This window comes from Arvicanthis niloticus, chromosome 17 (genome assembly GCF_011762505.2).
Source record: "Arvicanthis niloticus isolate mArvNil1 chromosome 17, mArvNil1.pat.X, whole genome shotgun sequence".
Classification (NCBI taxonomy): domain Eukaryota; kingdom Metazoa; phylum Chordata; class Mammalia; order Rodentia; family Muridae; genus Arvicanthis; species Arvicanthis niloticus.
Window position 1 is genome coordinate 1,347,671 of NC_047674.1, and position 7,927 is coordinate 1,355,597.

Here is a 7,927-nt window from a genome sequence, read left to right on the forward strand (position 1 = left end):
TTACAATGATGTTACAGCAAGACTGTTTGTCATAGCCCAAAATGTAAGCAAACTAGACAGAGTGGGCATATAAAATGTTGTCATGCATGTGTGAAGGTTTAATGAGAAATGGTCCCTACAGGCTTCTGTATTTGAAGACTTGGTCCCCAGTTGATGGTGCTGTTTGCAGAAGTTATAGAATCTTAAGAAAGTGAGCTGTTTTACTTAAAGTATGTCACTGGGGTAGGACTTTGAGGATTGATAGCTGTGCTAGTTGTATGTCAACGTGACTCACACTATAGTCATCTGAGAGGAGTTAAGAAAACACATCCAAAATTCGGGCTGTAGGCAAGCCTGTGAAGCAGTTTCTTGGTTAATGATTGCTGGAGCAGAGCCCAGTCCTCTCTGGGTAGTGCCACCCCTGGGCTGCTGGTCTTGGATTCTGTAAGAAAGCACTTCTCCATGGCCTTGCCTTCTTGTCTTTGCCCTGATTTCTTTTGATGATGGATTGTGACGTGGAAGTGTAAGTCAAATAAACCCTTTCCTCCCCAAGTTGCTTTTGCTCATGATGTTTAATTACAGCGATAAAACCCTAACTGACACAATATTCCTCACCAAACTTACTGCTTGTGATTTTAAGATTAAGTAATATTCTCTCTGAATTTATCAGCTCAATTAATTAAAAAAATGCTTCCTGAGTTCATGACATCATGTAGTAATTATTTCCATTAACAGTGATTTCATTTTTTCAAAGTATAACTATATTAATATCAATCTTTTGAGAGAATCTTATGGAAAGTAATAATACTATGTTGACAAATTCAACTTCATTCCCCCTCAAAATAAATCTGACAATTTCAAAGTCTGAAACCATTTTAAGAATTTAAATTTATTGGAAAATATTTCTGGACAGTATTTGCTGCTATAGCACCTTTCAAAGGTGGAGTCTAGGTGTTCTACTGAGCCAAGACTTTCTGGCCTGGTCTTGTAATGATCCTACATTCCCCATATAAAGAATAAAATTAACATAATAGAGTCAGCAGACCCCGAGAGACCCTGGCCCATGAGTCACTGCTGTCTCTGCTCAGCAGACACACATTGAGAGTCTCGTCTACCACACAGAACACACAGTTATGTGATCTTTGCTTTGAACTCCCTTTCTTTAATTAGCTTGAGGGAACTTAAGGAACTTTTCAAACATCACCCTTCCCTCCCTAAAGATTGTTTTGTTGTTGTTACAATTGTTGCTATTTTGTTCTGAGCTTCTTATAGTTCTAATACAGGCAATAAAAAAATAAATAAGACATTTTCTTACCTACACCACAACAATTTCTCTAAGCTAATGCTTTCTGGCCACTTTGTGATCTTTAATGTTGTGAAACATAATTTGCATTTTAATGTCTAAACAAAACCCTCTTCTGCAACCCAGCTTTGCCCCGAAGTTTGCCTATTCTCACATGCCACAGCTGGGGAAGGCCAGGGATCCTCCATTCTGTCCATTTTTCTTGGTTGCCCCCTTACCTCCTCCCTTGATTTGCTTGCTTGGCCAGGTTGGCAATTTCAAATAACCCCAAAATTCAGGAAAAGTCATGCTTCCTTTCAGAATATCCACAACAAGTTTCTATGTGCTGAGATGATTACATTTCACAGATGACGACTGAGGCACAGAAAGCCACCACTTGTTGAGGATGAACCCACATTTCCTGAGTCCTCAGACCTAGGTATTTCTGCAGATTTGATATTTTAAAACAAGAATAATGATTAAAAGCTACTAATTTCTTAGTAACTATAAAATTATCAATAGTAGCTTATAACTATTCCAACTGATTTTTCTCCAAATCAATTTCAACATGATTTAATTACAGGGTCAATACTGGGGCTCATATTTAACGCAGAAAAAGTCCATGATCAGAATTTATTGCCTTTTAGCTCCCTGATGGGTTTACTATTCCTGGATTAGAATTTCAATAATACTAACGTTAAGGGCTACATTTATTTTCTGCTTGGATTGCTGGCAACTACTGCTCAGAGTATGACCTCTGTGACATGTCTTTAGCGTTTTCCAGTAGATGGATGCCTGCCTTAAGAAAGGGGATAGAAGTAGTCTTTATTTTAGATGATTCTTCCCTGCTTAAAGTATGTGCATATTTATTCTAAAAAGTGAAAATCAAGTTATCTAATTGTAGAAACTCAAGTACTCAAAAGTTGTATTATAGTAATTATGTAGGTCTAGTGAATTGCAAGACTCACTCCTCAGCAGAGATGCTTCTCTTTATACCAATGGAAAACAAAACAGAAAAGCAAGACTGGATACAGCACAGAGATCAAAAAACTGTAGTGAACCCACCACCAATAGGTACATCTACAACACAACTTCTGCACCTAAGGCTCAGGGAACGTCTCAGAAGAAGAGACAGGAAGTTTGTAAGAGCCAGAAGACATCTGCTGTGAGACTGTGCCTGTTTGAAATGGTTGTGAAATGAGACTTGACCAAGGCAATATCAATAGACAGACATGCGAGCCAAAGAAAGAAAATCTTATGGAGGCAACTAATGACAGCGGAGACAGAGGGAAAATTAGCCTCTTCCAGGGTTGAGCCTCATAATTGGTTATCCATTCGAAAGTAGTCAGCTTGGAAACCATATACACATAAACCATAAAAAATGGATTCAGCAGGCTCTATTTATGAATTTGTATACATATGTAATATATATTTATATACATGTAACACTGTCAATCGAAAAAAATATGTGCAACAATGATAATCAAAGAAAAAGAGGCCATCAATTTGAGAGGTTCATAAGAGCAGAGCATGGAAGGGGAAAGATGGAGGAACAGGAAGAAAGAAAATGATATAACTGTATTGTAATTTTAAATTTTATTTTAAAAATGAAAAAGTAGCATTGCCTATTTCTACCATTTTGTATCTCAGTGAAAGTCATTGTTTGAATATAATATACTTGTAAAATTTCTCATTATAGTATTTAAGGTACATGTGCTTGTCAGACTACCAATATAAAACAAATATACAAGGAGTGGTTTCTAACTATTCAGCATGAGCTACTAATTTGAAAGTCTACTTAACACAAATTAGCTTAAAATAAACGGAATAGTCATAATAAACACTGAGTAAAAGCTGGATTGAGATTTTACCTGATGAGGGGTGACAGCTACATTTATCTGTGGGTATAAGGATAAATATTTAGACTGTAGTCATTGGCTGTGCCAGTTTAGTAAGGCAGTTGTTGTAGGTCTTTCTCCAAGATCCATGACTTTGCTAGTCTTGAGTAGTTGGCCAGGTTTCTAGTACTAGGCAGTATTTCCCTTTTTTTTGAGTGGGCCTTATATTTGATTAGAGAGCTCTTAGTTGCCACCAAGGTATGCATGCCACTACTACACCCTTAGGGTTATCCTGCCGCGCTGGCCATTGTTGTGGTTAATAGGCATCATAGGTGAGTAGGACTGTTGGTTGCTGCCCTCCTTTGGAAGCTTCACAATAGATGGATGTCATAAAAAAACCACAACCAACCAAAAGCAGACCTGTGGAGCCCAGTCCTAAACAATACATCCACAACACAACTCCTGCACCTAAAGCTCAGGGAACATTGGAGAAGAGGAAGCAGAAAGAGTCTAAGAGCCAGAGAATCGGGAAGTAAATGTATATATAAATGTATATATATTCATTTATATACATGAATATATATACAATGTAAATGTATATATATTCATAAGATATGTATATCACAACAATTAAAGAAAAAGAGAATGAGTTTTTAAAAAAAGCAAAGGTGAGAAATATGTGGAAATTTCCCTTTGAGAGAGAAAATGGAAGGGAGAAATAATGCAATTATAATTTCAGAAAACAAAAAGAATATCAAAATGATTTTATCTGACCACTTATAACTGTTTTGGCTAAGGTTAAGTGTGAAGATTCTGTTTGGACATAGATACTAAACCTTTGAGCTTTGGTCATTTTATATATTAGTAAGACAGAGTCTGTGATTATAGCTAGAAAATTGAAACCAGACAGGCAAACTATAGCCATGGGTTATACAGTTTGTATAAACTGTAGCCAGTTTTTGTATAGATTAGAAGCTGAGGCTGAGTTTTGCATCTTAAACAGTTGTCACGAAAGAGAGAAAATGGGAACTATGGCAGAGAGTGTACATGAATACCACCCTGAATATCTTCATTGTCTAACCTTCCAAAGAGAAAATTTTGTTGATATCTGAGCTTGTGAATGACCTACACTTACCCATTTCTGGGATCCTAAACCCATCTGAATGTCTGCCCAGTAATGTAACCACATTTTCTAAATCATTGTCTATTTACCTTCCTCTTCTAGACATTTCTTTCCACGAATTCAAATAGTATTTAAAAGGCCTTATCTTTTAGATCCTTGACTTTCATTTACTATTACAGTGATAATGGATTCATGGGTATAGTTTGTTCCAACCTCTTTTCTTGCCGTCCTGTGTCTACTTCTCTGATCCAGGTAGTTTGGCCATGGCATGTAGGCATTGTGGAGTGTTTTCCAAATTTTCAGTGTGTAACTTGTAACTTTGTAACTATGCTCTCCCAGGTAATAGCTCCTTGTTTTACTCTGAAAGTTTACTTCCGATGTAAAGACTAGTTATATATATTTAGATGACAGGGGATAGATTTTTAGCAGGCAATGTTATTTTAAAGAAATATTTCCCTGCTCATATCTAAAATATATTCGCTTCAGTTTCTACTATGAATTCTCAAATGTTGTGCTTCACGCCAGATTCGCTTTTCCCTTGGCGCTTAGCTTTTGCTTTGGCATGTATTTTACTTAGAGGTGCAGTTTTGTTTTTTACCGTATATAAAATCATTTGGCAGCTCTGTTTTTCCATTTCTCAGCCTGAATAATGGCATCTTTTGTCACATCAAAGATTCCCAAGTAGGCCTCCCACACTTGCCACTGGTTTGCCCTGCCTTGCTAAGCCACACTGCATTGATGACCATAATTTCACAATGAAGGAGCTGCTCTCTGCTCCCCTTCAGAAGCACTGGGTTTATATCAGCCAACATCAATCCACATGTATCTTTAAAGTTCTCTTATCAACTCTCTTTGCGTTTTACTTAGAATTAAAGTAAATATCTATTTGACTCTGGGGAGATGGAGTGTTTTGCAAATATTCAGTTCTTCGGTGCTTTAAATAATACAGATTAGTTCCTCATCTATTTACACTGTGCCTTGAATCAATTTATATTGTTATGAAATCTCCCCTGTGACAGGCTTATATTTTGTTCTCTTTACTTGAATGTACTCGACATTAATTGACAATATCATAAGCTATATTTTCTTCAAACACACACACATGGTGCTGATGTATAGAAATGCAGCTTTTGGGATCTTCAGCCTCCAAACCTTGCTTAATTTTTTCTGAGCTTTTTAACATTAGCAAAACCTTCCATATTTTCATAGAAAAATAATGAGAAACAATGACAAGTTTGCTTCATCTTTTCATATACTAATTTCTCCTCTCTATTTTTATTTTCCTATGTGATCAAGAACTTTAATAAAGTGTTAGTTAAAAGTAGTAAACACCCTTATATTACTACTTAATTTTAAAACAATGCTTCTAGTTTCATCTACCGGTTTTTAAATAGATATTTTAATAGATTTCATATTTTTCTCTTCAAATTTAATGAGTACAATGAATAACTTTTGGCATTTGATATAACTCTTGTCTTTATTAAAATGGCCCAAAGTTTTCAGTTTTAATCTTTCAATATGGCAAATTAAAATTTTGAATATTTTTTATATTAAATTTTGTGTCATATATCTCAAATCTACTCATGTTAATAAAAATATATATTATATGCAGGTATAAACTTGATTTGAGAATATTTTATAATTGTATTCTTGAGTTAAATAGACTTTTATAATATTCTTTCTTCTTAATGTCTCCTTCTGGTATTGATACCTCATTATACTGACTTTCTACAATGTACTGACAGATGCTTCTATTTTTCTATTGCCAAGGGCAGTATACATAAAACTGAAAATAAAATCTCTCTTGAGACTTTTGGAGACACTTCCTCCCAAAGCATTTAAAAGCACCTATGGAATAACTTAGTGTTTTGTTATGTTTTTGTATTAGGTCAATTACTCCTTCAAATAACATAACAGATATAAGAAAATTCAACATCTCCTTGCAGTAGATACACATGAAAATATGGTTTTCTACTTATATGTTGTCTGTTTTCAGCATTGTCAACACATGCTGTACAGTGATTTCCTCCATATTGAAACGTGTCCTCCTGAATGGAAGGAGGAGATGCTTGTTTTTTGACTATCTGGGTTTATTGTCTTGCTTGTTCCATGACTTTTTGCATCTATTGTATTGCTAGTTCCTCAACCTAGAACTGACCTTAATACTTGCATGTGATTAAAATGGTATAAAAGCAAAAAAGGAGGAGGAGGGGTTAGATAGGGAGTTTCTAGGGAGGGGTAATGAGGAAAGGAAATGACATCTGAAATGTAAATAAATAAAATATCCAATTTAAAAAAAATGAGGTCATGTCAGCTATATAATAGTCAGGGTCAGAATAGACAGGATATTTTATTTCCAAAACCAAAATAATAAATATCCACATCTGCACATTAAACAGACAAAAAGACTCAGAGAGCACAAGAACAATATAAGGTGGCCAACTTAGAGAAACTTGCCTGGAGTGTACAGATTCCATGGACCCCTCCTGAAGGTTTAGATGTGGGAAACACTGCTGAGGACAGGGACCTGAGCAGCCAGAGCAGGTGCCTCCACACAGTGCAGGGAGCCCCAGAGACACAGCTCTTCTTTCCCATCAGCCTGCTGGGGCAGCTACCCTTGAGCCAATCACACTTTTTTAAGCAACCCCAATAGACTCATAGGTTCACCAAGCCAGACTAAGGGGAAGTCATTTCATTGGTCTGCCACTGGTGCCTTATCTGGAGTGAAAGACTCTGTCATGTCTTTCCAGGAAGAGTCACTCATGAGCACAAGTGTTCTCCCTTGTGTGCTCAATCACTACGTTTGATGTGTCTCCTCTGGCCGTCATATTGCTTAGAGTCTTCTGTTTCTGTTAATTAACCTGTCTTATTGCTTTTTATCTTAATGAACTCATGGCTTTGTTTACCTTTTATGTTGATTTTGTTGAAACAATACTCATATGTTATTTTAATTCATTTTTGTTATCTTCTTCGAGTTTAATTTTCATTGTACTTTAAGTCATTGAGTAGCATTTTTTATTCCAGCCACTGTTCTTCTGATAACATAAATAAGAACTGTATAAATATAGTTCTTATATAACTATAAGGCTAAATGCAAATTTTTCAACCACAACTTTTAATTTATGTGGCTTCCCATTATGCTTTAATTTTTATTATTAAAATTTTGTATTTAAATTTTTATATATATATATGAAAACACTGCTCTGCCACTTATATATATTATATAACATATATAATATATATATGTGTGTGTGTGTGTGTGTGTGTGTGTGTGTGTGTGTGTGTGTGTGTGGCAGGGCAGTGTTTTCAAATGTGCAGGCATTATTAGTTCATTTTGAATCATTAACTTCCAATCAACTTTCTAGGTGATCCTGAAGATCATGGTTTGCATAACATGTATACATGTAATGTATTCATGCTTTCCTTTTGACCTACTTTTAAATTTTTTTAACCAAGCATGTTACATTGAACCAGTGGTTAAAGGAAAATGTGTATTGCAGTCTCCCTATTTGTGGAGAGAAATTATATTTTTATCATGCCTCTATGGGCGCATAGATGTGAAAACTTGCTGTTCCTCATTAGCACCTTGGTAAATGCAAGCTCTATTAGTAATGCCTTGAGTGCCTCAGCGTCATCTACTGATACTAAGACTGAGGCATCTTCATGAGATGTGCACTCAGCAATTTTACTTCCAATCTGTGTGCT